Raw genomic sequence first — 14,761 nt, forward strand, 5'->3', positions numbered from 1 at the left:
TAAATTTTTAATTAATTTAAATATAATAACTGTAAGTGATCCAGTTATTGGAAAACTTTGATGTATGATTTGGACAAACTTTGGTATGTGAACCTACTTATTCAACTGTGAATTGTATGAAACCTAAATACAGATCAAGTATTTCTGATGAAAATTTTGAGTCTAACTTGAGATGTGCCACACATGTTAAATTTATTCCCAATTTCAAAGACATAGTACCAAAAAATGTAAAATACCTCATTAATAATTTCCTACTGATTACATGTTAATATTTTCACATGTAGGATTCAATAAAACATGCTATTAAAATTCATAAATTTATTTTTACTTTTTAAGATATGGCTACTAGAAAATTTAAAGTTGCAAATACAGCTCATATTTGTGGCTTGCATTGTCCAGACCACGGGACAATATAGTGGTCTAGAAAGAGTTGGACCAGTTGCCACTGGCATAGTAAGTCCAGAAAGAGTTCCACACACAGAGACTAATTTATAAGAAAGTCAATACTGCAAATGTGGGGGGGAAAGGATGTCTTTTAAATAAATTGAGCTGAATGAACTAAAAATTCATATGAGGAAAAAAATGAATCTTGAGTCCTCACATAATAAATAAAAATCAATTCCAGATAGACTGTGTATCTAAATGTGAAAGTCAAAGCAATAAAGCTGTTAGAAGAAAACAAAGAGCATCTTCATTACCTTGGGCTCTGCAAATATTTCTAAGCAGAATTCAAAAAGTATTAATCATTTTTAACAATTAATAAGTTAGACTACACTATAATTAAGAACTTCTCTTCATCAAAGAATACCATTAAGAGAGTGAAAAGGCAAGTCAGAGTGGGGAAAAAAGCCATTAGAACAGAGAAAGCACAAAAAAGGGAAAATATGAGGAATGGACAGACACACACACACACACACACAGAGAATACATTCATTGTATATACTTTAATGCCTCAACATTTGACTATTGTTTTCCCATTAACATGTTCCACTTAAGAAAAAGTTCAAGTAACTAAAGTTTAGTTGCTTGAAACAAAATTTTAATTAGCCAATTTTGATTCATTTTTAAAACACTTGTATACATATTATTTTTTGTTAAGATAATGTACATAAATTCAACCTTTACATGACCACACAAGGTCACTGTGTCAGTATATAAGAAGTGAGTTATTCTCAAAAAAAAAAAAAAGGTAGTGTTGGGAAAAGTTACCCTCAAATTAAAATTAATAAACCCAAGAAATAATGCAAGAGACAGCCAAAAGAAAACTTTGGAAGGTAGGGTAGTAAGAGGACAGCAAACTGGTTTGGGATTTCAGAACTGTATGTCCCCTCTACTCTCACAGAAGAAAGACAGCCAGTCTCAGCATGACCCAACCACCAATTTGACACAGAAGGCAGTCCAGGTAGGGTCATTCCTCCCCAGGATTAACAGCAATACCTTCAACAACACCAGGTAAACCTGACAAACCAAAATCAAGAGGGTATATGACTAGGAAGCTTGCTAATAAGAAGCAGCCAGGGAAAGCAATCTCCTTCTCCCACAAGATATGAGATTCTCTTGTCCCACAAAAGGAGACTGGGGTAGAGGGCCAGATGGCACTGGAAAGAGGGATTCCTTTAAAAGTGTTTATCTTGAGACACATCTTTGGCCTCAAAGGCCTGAAACTAGCTTTTCACACAGAAACATGAGGTGGCCCAGCCTGGGAAAGCCCTTCTGTCTCCTGTGGCAATACCAGTAGAGACCCATGAGACCCCAGTGGTATCAGATAAACTTCATAGATCAAAATAACGTTACAAAGGCTCTGGGACTTAACCATCATTAAAATCACAGTCCACAAAATGTGGCAGGATTTCATGCTAAACTTAAACAGGATGACTGTCTGTAACAACTAATATATGTATACATACACAAATACATAAAGAGAGAGAGGGAGACATATATATGATCATATATATATATAGAGAGAGAGAGAGAGAGTGAGAGAGAGAGAGAGAGTAACAAAAGGGCAGAGTTAAGCTCTAACATATTAATAATACCTTAAATATAAATGGTCTAAACACACTCATCAAAAGACTAAAATTGGCAGCATGCATACAAAACACAAGACCAAACTATACTTGGTCTACAAGAACTTGGTCCAAATTCAACATTAAGTAAGCTAAAAGTAAAAGGATAAAAAAAATTATATTATGTAAACATTTTAAAAAGCAGAGGTAGCTATATCAACATCTGCTAAAGTAGATTTCAGAGTAAAGAAAATTATGAGAGACAAACAAGAATATTACACAGTGATAAAAGGGTCAATCTACTAGGAAAACATAGTAATTCTAAATGTATATGTACGAAATAATAGAGCCTCAAAATACATGAAGTAAAACCTGACAGACTTGAAAGGAGACACAGACAAGTCCACAATTATAGTTGGGGACTTCAACATGTTCCACTCATCAACTGATAAAACTACTAGAAGGAAAATCAGCAAGGTTATTTTGAACTGCAAAATTAACAAACAATTTAACTGACATAAATAGAACACTCCACCCAACAACAGCAGAATATACCTTTTTTTAAACACTAGTGGAAAATTCACCAAGAAAGGCTGTTATCTTGGGCCCAAAAACAAACCTCAGCAAATTTTGAAAAATTGAAATCATATATTGTGTTCTCTGACCATAATGGAATCCAACTAAAAGTCAATGACAGAAAGAAAAGAGGATAATCTCTAAACATAAGAAAATTAATCAACATACTTGCAAATAATCCATATGACAAAGAGGAAGTCTCAAAGGAACTTTTAAAAATATACAGAACTGAATGAAAATGAAAATATAAAATCAAAATATGTGAAATGTAGCTAAATTAGTGCCAACAGGAAAATTTATAGCACTAAAAACGTATAGTAGAAACAAGAAGATGTCTCACATCAATAATCTAAGTTATTACCTCAAGAAACTAGAAAAAGAAGAGCTAAATAAGTATAAAACAAATAGAAGAAAGAAAATAAAGATAAAAGCAAAATTAATGAAATTGGAAATAAAAAATCAATAAAGAAAATCAATTTTAAAAAACTGGTTCTCTGGAAGTTTTTAAAAAACATTAAAATTTAGTAACCTCTATATAGGAAGATTAGCAAAAATAGAGAAAATACAAATTACCAATATCAGAAATGAAACAGGGTCTATTACTACTGATCCTGCAGCCATTTAAAGGATAATACGGGAATATTATCAACAATTTTATACTCATAAATTCAACAATTTTGAAGAAATAAACAATTCCTCAAAAACCACTCCACTAAGATGAAGACAATCTGAATAGTCCTATAAACATTTTAAAAATTGAATTTGTAATTTAAAAGCTTTGAAAAAAGAAATCTCCAGGCCTAAACTAATTCTACTGGATAATTTTATCAAATATGTACACAAAAATTAATGCCAGTTTTTTGTTTGTTTGTTTTGAGTCGGAGTTTCGCTCTTGTTGCCCAGGCTGGAGTGCAATGGCATGATTTCGGCTCACTGAAACCTCCACCTCCCAGGTTCAAGCGAATTCTCCTGCCTCAGCCTCCCAAGTAGCTGGGATTACTACAGGCATCTGCCACCACACTCAGCTAATTTTTTTGTGTATTTTTAGTAGAAACGGGGTTTCACCATGTTGGTCAGGCTGGTCTCAAACTCCTGACCTCAGGTGATCCACTTGCTTCGGGCCCCCCAAAGTGCTGGGATTACAGGCATGAACCACCACACCCAGCCCCAGTTTTATATAATTTGCTAATCTCTTCTAGAAAATAGAAAAGGAGGGAACATTTCCCAACTGATGAGCCAATATTACCTTTTCATTTATGGTCACATTAAAATCTGCATATGAATGCTCATACCAGCTTTACTTGTAATAGCCAAAAACTGAAATCAGTCTATGTCTTTCAACAAGTGAATGGTTACACAAAAATACTACTCAGCAATGAAAAATTGCTACAGTTGCTACATGCAACAACTTGGATGAATCTCAAGATTATATAATTCTCAAAAGGTTATGTCTCACATAATTCCATTTAGGTAACAGTTTTGAAATGACAAAATTACAGAAATAGAGAACAGATTAGTGGTTGCTGGGAGTAGGAAGAAGGAGGGGTGACAAAGAGGTGGGTGTGGTTCTAAAAGAGCAATGATAAGAGGGATACTTTCAGTGATGGAACTGTTCTGTATCTTGCCTGTGGTGCTAGATACACAAACCTACAAAAATGATAACATTGTATAGGAGCAGGAACCCGCATCCAGGAACAGAGCCCTTTGCTCCTCCCTTAGAATGAATGGAGATGAGAAATTAGACGTTTATGCTCAAAAAAAAGCAAGATTTCGTTCAGCACTTCTCCCAGATCGTTAGGGTGCTGAGGATGAGATGGGGCATCCAGAGACAGGAGATGCTATTGCCCACCTCAAGGACGCCCTGGAGTACAATGCCATTGGAGGCAAGTATCACTGGGGTTTGATGGTGCTAGTAGCATTCCGGGAGCTGATAGAGCCAAGGAAACAGGATGCTGATAGTCTCCAGCGGGCCCTGACTGTGGGCTGGTGTGTGGAACTGCTGCAAACTTGCTTCCTGGTGACAGATGACATCATGGATTCATCCCTCACCCGCTGGGGACAGATCTGCTGATATCAGAAGCCAGGTGTGGGTTTGGATGCCATCAATGATGCTATCCTTACAGAAGCATGTATCCAACTCCTGCTGAAGCTCTACTGCCGGGAGCAGTCATATTACCTGAACTTGATCAAGCTCTTCCTGCAGAGTTCCTATCAGACTGAGATTGAGCAGACCCTGGACCTCATCACAGCCCCCCAGGGCAATGTGGATCTTGGCAGATTCACTGAAAAGAGGTACAAATCTATTGTCAAGTACCAGACGGCTTTCTATTCCTTCTACTTTCCTGTAGCTGCAGCCATGTACATGGCAGGAATTGATGGCGAGAAGGAGCATGCCAATGCCAAGATCTTGCTGGAGATGTGAGAGTTCTTTCAGATTCAGGATGATTACCTTGACCTCTTTGGGGACCCCAGTGTGACCAGCAAAGTTGGCACTGACGTCCAGGACAACAAATGAAGCTGACTGGTGGTTCAGTGCCTGCAATGGGCCACTCCGGAACAGTACCAGATCCTCAAGGAAAATTACGGGAAGAAGGAAGCTGAGAAGGTGGCCCGGGTGAAGGCATTATATGAGGAGCTGGATCTGCTCGCCATGTTCTCGCAGTACAAGGAAGACAATTACAGTCACATTATGGGTCTCATTGAACAATACGCAGCGCCCCTGTCCCCAGCTATCTTTCTGGGGCTTGCGCATAAAATCTACAAGCAGAAAAAGTGACCTAGAGACTGCGAGGTGGGGAGAGGAGGCTCTCAATAAATAAATTATTGTGTAAAAAAAGAAAAAACAAACAAACAAAAAAAACCAAATTATTTAGAACTAAATATACATATGATGTCAGCCCATGTGGAGTGGTCACTGAGAGGATGTCGGCTGCAGCAGGGGAGACGCACCTGGAGCTGCGCATTCCTCAGCGCTAGCAGGGGCTGGGAACAGGCATCCCAGCAGGAGCCCCGGGCCCTACTGAGTTGGCAGAGTGGGAGCCCCGCACTCCCTGGTGCAGGTGCAGCCACCCGGCAGCACCTCCCAGCCGGGTATCCTTGCGCTCTCTGGGGGCAGGAAGCCCCCTACCGCTGCAGGCCCAGAAGTGCCTGCACCTGCTCCCTGGCCTCTCCCTGCTCACTCGGCAATGGAGCAAAGTTGTGGACGTGTCCTGATAACTGAGCCCAGGTGCTGTCACAACCAGGCCTGGTGTGCAAGCGCTTGTGGTGGCACTGACCTACCAGCCCCCGCCTGCCACCTCAGCCCCCTCCAGAAACTTCTTCTGAAGCTGAAACTTTGGGTGCTGACAAGCATAGGAGGGAGGCTTTGCCCTACCCCCTTGTGGACAGCCTGGGTGGTGGACAGGTTCCCAGGTGGGAAAGTGATGGTACCTGGTGAAACCGCACCTTCAAGCAAGGGAAGGCCTGAAGCCTGGAGGTCCAGCTGCCAGTACCAGGTGGAGCCCAGGACTAGAAGTGAGAACTTCCTTGATGCCTTTTGGCCAATGGGATGGTGCTTTTCCCTGGCTCACCCAAGGACCGATCAGCACACACTTCCTCCCTTCTGTCCCTATAAAAACCCTTGAGACTCAAGTCAGACTTGGATACTTGCCAGGACAATCTGCCTACAGATAAGAACCACTTTGAGTTTCTTCTTCACTGAGAACCGTTTTGTTGTTCAGTAAAGCTCCTCTCTGCCTTGCTCATCCTACAGTTGTCCACGTAATCTCATTCTTCCTGGATGTGGGATAAGAACTCAGGACCCACTAAAGGGCAGGAGTTAAAGGGGCTGTAACACATTCCTGGCTGTCTCACCAAGCTGTGGGCAGTGACACACTCTCAGACTGCAGGATTGAAGGGTGGCAACCCTTCTTGGGGACCAGACCTCAGGATTTCCTCAAGCCAGAGCTTCTGTAACACTACAGCCCTCCTGCCCTCCACCGGCGCCAAGTAGCCCCACATGCAATGGGAAGCAGCAGTGGAGCCGGGCCAGCCCAGGAGCTTCAAGCCGGAGCCAGGCAGTGAGACTGAAAGAGCTATTAACACAAATGGGCCAAGACATGCCTCCCTGAAACAGCCTCCCCAACTTGCTGCACTGTGGGCAATGGGGTTCTGCTGTTCCTGGTGTCTCCCAGCTTTCAGGTGCCACCACCACATTCCCTTATCTAGACACTGGTGCCTGAAGTCCTTTTGGCCAATGGGATGGTGAAAAGAAGCCGCTTGTGGTATGTCAGGTACAGAAGCACCCTTGCATGGAGTTGCCTGTTCCCCCAACCATAGCAGCTGGCATGCCTGTCTGTGTGCAGAGGCCAGATCCCACACTCATTCACTCATACGCCCCTCACCACTCTGTCCTGGCTCACCTTTGGCAGGCATGGGATACAGGCAGGTATCATAAGCCAAGCACAGCCTGCCAGGCCGAGTGGGCAGAACGAGCCCGGCGGGTGCAAGCAAAACTCAAGTGGAGGTGCTGCCGGCCACAGAGGTTTCTGGCTGGTGAAGCAACACCCTAAGGATGCTATGACACATATACATGTACAAATGAGTAGAAGTAAAACTAGAGAAATCTGTTGGTGGTATCAATGTCAATATGCTGACTGTGATATTATACTATAGTTTTGTAAGATGTCACCATTGGTGCAAACTAAGGGAAAGGTACACAAGATCTCTATTATTTCTTATAACTATATGTGAATTTAGTTATCTCAATAAAAATTCCAATTAAATAAAAAACAAGAATTGCTATCTAAGCTTCCTCCCTTACAGTCAGTAAAAAGGTAAAGAGAGATATATGGGCAGGGCATGTTTTATATACAGCTTTAAAGTCAATTCACACTAATGATGAGAGATAAAATTCCAGAAACAACACGAATTCTAAGCATTCAATCCAGCATCCAGATCACTAAATTCCACATCAGACAATCAGTAAGCAAAGCCAAATCCAAACACATATAGATTTAAAAAAAAAAAAAAAAAAAGACATCGAGGTGGTTTCAGACAATAGAGTATAACAAGAATCCAAGAGCAGTCCAGAAATACATCTCAAAGCAAACAGAATTACAGAGCCATAGTCCCTTACATCTGGTTTCTTGTTTTAAGATTGGCTACTTCCTATAGGTTGTCGATATAAAGAAAGGTCAAGTTTATTAGGAATCATATATTAAGAGTATGGCCCAAATACCTGGTACAAGCTTCACATAACATTTATTAAAGTACTGGAGAAAGGCAGGGAATAATTCATGAATGAATAAATAAAAGTTGATGGACCCTCATCTGATAAAAAGACACAATCACAGAAATTCTGCATGCAGCTTCAGAGGGTTCTTGAAGGCTCTAAAGCCTGGATTTTATGAAACCTTGGTTTAGAGTCTGCATGTTGAAGAAACTAACGAATTAGGTCATTTGCCTCTTTAAAGCAGAGGGTTAGATAAGACAACTTGTCAAAGCCCTTTCTGATACTATTACTTAATGATTTATACTCTGGCCACACCCTCAAATGGGACTATCTCTTTTCACTGTCAAATGAATAGTACAGAATTTTTAACTTGACACTGGATTTATCTAAGAGGACCCTTAAGCATATTTACCATCTGGGACAGGATTGAAGTATAAGGAAGAAGCTAGAGAAATCATAGAAATTTTTTGTGTATCATTAGCAAGTCATACTTAAATAGAAAACATGAGGCACAACAGCCTGAGGGAAAAAAGGTAAATGCCATGATGTTGCATGATGCCAGACTGGTTAGCAAATATGTTCAATTTCACTCTGTTTCAGCAAAAATACCTCTCAAGAAAAAAATACAGTAGCCCACTAAAAAAAAAAAAAAAAAAAGTTTTGATCTATAAGGTTATTTAAAAGGTATGGAGAAAACAAATTTGCTACATAATACATTATGAGATGTCTGAAAGTACATAAACTTTTTCAGCTCTCCCAATGCAATATTCATTGACTACCAGCTTATAAAAGCCACTACCCACCATGTACAGACATCTGGCTTGGATTCCCTGAGATACAGAAAAGCTTTTTGAGTCTATCTGAAAGTGAACTACTAGCAAGGACTACATCTCTCAATTGAAACTACTGAAATTGGCTCAAATTGGTTGGTTACAATCAAAACCATGAAATATTCAACATGGATAAACAGATAGGTCTACTAAATTTAAAAAAAAAAAAGTTTCTTCTATTTGGAAAAATATAAGACTAAATACTCAAATTCCTTTCCACATAGCTTTTTAGGAATGCCATCCATTCAAATTGTTAAAAAGTATGAGTATTTTTCACCTGAATGGAAGAATGAGTCATTCAAAACAAGTGAAAATATATTTATCCCACAAGAACTTCACCAAACAAAAGTAGGTCATTGTTTTAGCAGCAGGTTCCTAAATCTACAGCCCTTGTTTTCAATCTTTCTTTTAGGCCTTATGTTTACTGCAGTATTGAATGGGGGACAATAAAGCAATACAGCAACTAATGGAGTAGAAGTTGAATTACTTAAGGCAGGGATTATGTTTCATATCCAAATTATAATAGCATGAAGCTATGCAGAGAGAATCACTTGATCTCAGGGTGGGCAAGGGTAGATCTGCCAATGTTTATAGATCCTATCTACAACAATTCTAGGAAGAGGTTGTTCATCCTCTGTTCAACATTGCCAGTGTCCAGGACATACTGCTGCTGAGACTGCCCACTCCATCCTTACAGCTGATGGTTAGAAAGTTCTCTCTTAAAGCACGTACAAATCTGTCTCTGTAATTTCTACCCACGAATTCTAATTCTATCCCTTTGGACCACACAGAAAAAAAGACTAACATTTCTTCCATCTTTCGCATGTCAGCCCTTCCTTCAAATATTTGAAGATGCTTATCAAGTCTCTCATAATCATTTTGATAGGCTGAATAATATCCCCCTGAAGATGTCCACATCCTAATCCCCAGAATCTATACATTCTATGGCAAAAGGGACGTTGTGGGTGTGATTAAATTAAGGGTCTTCAGGTAGGGGCTTAGCCTGGATTAGCCCTGTGCGCTCAATATAATCACAAAGATCCTTGTAAGAGGGTAGTAGGAGGGTCAAAGTGAGAGAAGGACATGTGACAATGAAAGTAGAGGCTAGATATATATGCTCTGAAGATGGAAGAAGGGGCCATGAGCCAAGGAATGCAAGCAGGCTCTAGAAACTAAAAAAGGCGAGAAAATGAATTCTTCCTTAGCACCTTCAGAAGGAATGCAGCCCTCCATACCCACTTAGACCTCTGACCTCCAGAACTTAAGATAATAAATCTATGTTCTTTTATGACATTAAATTTGTGGGAATCTGTTACAGCAGTAATGGAAACTAATCATTCTTTTTTCAAACAAAAAAGGAAAAGATGTCTTCAATCACTCTCCAAAAACATAGGTCTTGGGATATTCCCAATCTTTCTTTCTTCTAAATCCCCATGCTTTCCCTTCCTCCTAACCCTGCACTCTATATCCCAGGCACAAAATAGCTTCTAAAGCTTTTTCTACAACAATGATGCCTAAAGCCCTATTCATTTGGTTTACCTACCTTAAGCATATTATTAAGTTGAAATGAAACAACTGTTCAGAACTCGCAACACTTCTGATCTCTAAAAGATAAAAAGGCCTTATTCCCTATTCCTCCCAAACTGAGTAATAAAAATATGTTAACTTGTAGAGTCCCCAGGTTTTTCCCATCTATAAGGATATAAGAGTACAGAATTTAGAATAGATAAATGACTTCTCAATTGAGACTGTCAGTGATATGACTCCTTAATAAAGCTACTGTGGAAATTGAAGATAAAAGTAGAAAATCACTGTATTATGTGTATGATTTAAATTTCCTAAAAATGGGTTCCCTAAACTCTACATTTACTTTTACTTATCATGTAAAAACTGTAGAATTTATTATAAAAACCAAAGATCAATTAAACAAGTACTGCATTAGTCAAGCCAAATGTTTTCACAAAATATTTAGTTGTATAATAGCTTTATCTGCCAACATTAATTTCTTCCAGCAAAATAATGATGTAGTAAAAAAATGTGTTTAACAAATGCACTGTAATACATATTGTTCCTGTAAAATTCACTTTAAAATCTTGACAGTTGTTCTATAACACTTCTGTTCATAGATGCTAAAGTTTAGTGTACTAGTCATTACATTTTGGAATTTTATTAGATATAAAGTGAATCAGTATAATATTCTCTCATTAAGTTTCTATACGTAAGTGCAAACAGGTGTGTAAATGCTCTAATCAAATAAATATTTATTGAGGACCACAGGCACAAGCCCTATGTTAAAGGCATAATAAATGTCTATATTATAAAGCATATTTATAAATAAAAAGAGAGAAACAAAAATAATACAAGGCAATATAACAAATGAAGAGCAATGATAGTAAAATCTCCTAAACAAGGTCAAAAGTAAGTGCTCTATTGATTAGAATGGTCAAAGATGTTGAAGGTGGGACTTGATTTGGGTAAGACTCAGAAAGAAATGGAAAAGAAGAACATACCAGATTAGTGAAATACCACAAGTAACAGCTGGAAAGCAAAAAGCGTATTCAGAGAAAAGAAGTAACCAAATTAGACATTGTGGAGAATTTTAAGTAGGGAAGTAGAAAAAGATAACAGGAAAAGTGGGTTGGGGACAAATTACACAGCCTAACAAATCACCCATCACAGTGCATTTGATGTTATCAGACACACAAACCTTTTAAATAAATGATAAAGGTCTTGAATGCTAGACACATAAGTTTACATTTTCCGTGGTAAACAACACAGATCCCACTGAGCTTTCTGGATAAGAGAACAATTTACATAAAACTGAATTAGCAGTAGTATACAAGGTAAAAAAGAAAAACAAAAGATTGAAACAAAGGACCCCTGGTCTTAGGTGGGAAAAGCCCAGATAAGGAAGTGAATATGAAAATAAAAATGAATGGATGAGGATATAAAAAATCTTACAAAGAGAGAAAAATTGATAAAACTTGGTAATCAGGTTTTCTTTCAGGAGGAGGGTTTAAAGAGTCTAATGTTATTCTAAAGTATTTGAGTCCAAGTGACAAGAAAAACACATTCAGAAAACATTTATTACCTACTATGCCAATCACTGAGTTAGATGATAAGGATCAAATAATGATCAAGACAATGAACCACCTCAGTGAGACAGACTAACAGGACAGACAGGTAATTATCAGTTATAATAATGTGATAAGTGCCATGAATGAGGGAAGAAAAGCACATAGGAGGAATACACAGTCCAACACAGAGATCATGAGAAGAAACTGATTTTAGGAAGAAAATTAAATGAAAAAAAGGATAGGGGAACAGGAAGTAAGAAAGTAAAAGTACACATTTACATCAAGTCCCATTCTTAAACTGCTCAGTTAAAAACAAGAAATTCAAATTAAGTTATCATGAGCCCAGGAGTTGAAGATTGCAGTAAGCTATGATCTCACCACTGCGTTCCAGCCTGAGTGACAAAGAAAGACCCTGTCTCTTAAAAAATAAATTAATCTATCAGAAATCGATAAATGTGGTCCCCAATGTAAGACCTGGCTATACTCCAAAATCCACTTCTATAATAACTTGATTGTTTAAAACTAAAAACTTTTATTTCAATGAAATACTTTACAAGGTAAAACTGCATTCTCAAAAGAACCAGGGAATTTTATGGGGGATTTTTAAAATCTGTATTTTGATTGTGATAGTGATTGAATTAACTCTATTATTCACCAAAACTAAAAGAACTATATGTCTAAAATAGATTAATTTTATTGTATGTAAATTATACCCCAATAAATCTGACACTTTTAAAAAGGTCTATAAGAACAATGGAGAAGTGAGACAAATAAATAAATATAATATTAAAATAAAAGTTTTTTAAAAATCAATTACTAATTGCTAATTCAATGACAATTAAAGGTGATTCAAGTTACTTAATATTATATTAGAAACAAAGTATATGCTAGTATTACCCTTACTATTTTATTATAACCATACCCCATCAACATATACTTTCTTAATATATATGTAATTTTGTCATTTTTATTTGAATAAAACTCAAAGCATTCTATCCTGAGTTTGAGAAACAAGTCTGAATGCTCAGGTTCTAATCTGAAGTCCAAATTTATATCATTGCAACTAAACCTATTTCACATCTAAATCATATTTCTCCTTAAAACCAGCTCTCCTTCATAAGCTCCCTTATTCTATCATTCTCTGTATCTCGAGATTTGTTAACTTTGATACCTCATATCTCTTCTTCACCCCCAGGCATCAGTTCTACCTATCCTGGGAAATCTGACTCTTCCTTTAAAGGTTTCCATGCTAATCTCTAACTCTTCTAGTGTCTCTTACACATCAGTGCCAGATTAATCATATATTCCTTTCAAACATTTGGCTACTTTCATTGGCTTTAGGATAAAATGCAAACCTCTCTGATTAGCTTTCAAATCTTTCATAATCAGACCTAATCCTATATATACAGTACAACTGTATAAATATAACATTCACTGGTTTAAAGACTACAGAAGGTGAAGCTATTAGGAGAGGGGGTAAGGAGATAACATACTAAAACTTTTGAAGCTTAAAATGAAGTATAAAGCATATTACGGTGAGACACAGACCAACGTCATTGGTATAGGAGAGCCTCACTGGAGGTGAGGCTGGAAGAGTAAGTTGGGTCCACACTTGTAAGATTTGCAAGCTAAACTGAAGATTTTAGTTGGCAATAGGAGACATCATCATGGATTAAAAAAAAAAAAACAGGAACGACTAAATAAAAATGATGCTTAAGAATTATATTGGGGCTGGACAGGAGAGAGGCAAAATAGAAAAGAGAGGCGAAGGAAGACCACAGCAATCACAAAGTAATCTAGGCATAAAGTAACAGGAAAAAAATGGAGAAACTATTCATTCTCAACTACTGCTGGTATACACAAACTTCTGAAAATAGCCAATTAGTGTTAGATGTCCTATCAGGTGTGGGGAATGGAGAGTGGTCACAAAATTCATCCTCACAGTATTTGAATAATTTCTGCCAATTTTAATCAGTCTGGAAAGCAATGGCATAGATAATTTAAAAACATCCAACACTCCTACTTTCCTTTAAATGTGAATGAACTTTTGGCAGAAAGACTGCTTGAACTATAATCTCTTACTTTGGTTATTGGTATTACTCCTGCTACTAAAGAGACTAGTGGCAAAGCACTTAGAAGAAATCTACTAAGAACATTAAAGGGAAGAGGTTCTGGGATTTAAAGTTGCTCTAGTTTCTACAAATGCAAAGATTTGCCTCAGATTTACAGTATCTGGTTGAGTAACAAACACATTTACACAAATACTGTGAAACTTGTAATGATAATAATGTCATCTCATTAGGAAAATTATATACCAAATTTCACATAATTGGAATTAGTGTTACAAGTATGAAAGGAACGCTAAAGTCTTAATTATAATATCCAGCAGTGTCTTACACATAAGCATCATTTATTTAAATCTGCTTTGGTAATATATGTTAGCTTGGATCGAAATAAATTAGCTCACCGAACAGTTTTATTAATACTAAACAATAAACGTAACTTTTATTTTCTATTTGTATATGTTTTATAACTTTTATAAAACCAAATAGAAAATTCAACATTCTTTAAAAATCAATTTGTGCTCAAGATTCAGAGAAGAAATCAAGAAATAAATCAATTCCTTTCAAAAAAGCAAGTAAGTTTTGTTCCATTTCCAGCAAAATGTGTAGCTTATTTAATTCAGCAGTTTTTAAGAATCATCATGACTTTAAATGTAACATTTCTAGATACTCAATGGTTAGAATGGATTATCTGGGAAGTAATCAGTGGCAGTAATTCCCAATATACCAGAATACATATGAAAATCTGCTTATATTCACCTTATAAAAACTGTTTATGCTTTCTGAAGAAAGATACAATAGAGATGCCTACTTATACTATCAGAAGTAGTCAGAGAAAACATGACTTAAAAACAGTAATTTAACAATAAGGCATTTTGTGGATACTAAGATGATCTGTGTATGTGCCAATTTAAAAGCCTACTGTTTTCCACTAGATTAAGGTCAGTGTACACAAATAGCTCAGCTTTATTACTGAAACACTACCATTCAATAAAGA

The 14,761-nt window shown here is 37.3% G+C and overlaps 1 protein-coding gene and 1 pseudogene across 3 annotated transcripts in view; one reads left to right on the forward strand and one right to left on the reverse strand.

Annotated features, from left to right (window-relative positions):
• The window catches only part of MAGI3 (membrane associated guanylate kinase, WW and PDZ domain containing 3), a 273,333-nt gene that overhangs the window by 235,686 nt on the left and 22,886 nt on the right, over nt 1-14,761 (reverse strand). The gene's annotated exons all lie outside the window — the stretch shown is intronic.
• On the forward strand, nt 4,303-5,358 carry LOC105726990 (farnesyl pyrophosphate synthase-like; annotated as a pseudogene).

Source organism: Aotus nancymaae, unplaced genomic scaffold, assembly GCF_030222135.1.
Source record: "Aotus nancymaae isolate 86718 unplaced genomic scaffold, 86718_ANA_hifiasm-v0.15.2.pri h1tg000007l, whole genome shotgun sequence".
Classification (NCBI taxonomy): Eukaryota; Metazoa; Chordata; class Mammalia; order Primates; family Aotidae; genus Aotus; species Aotus nancymaae.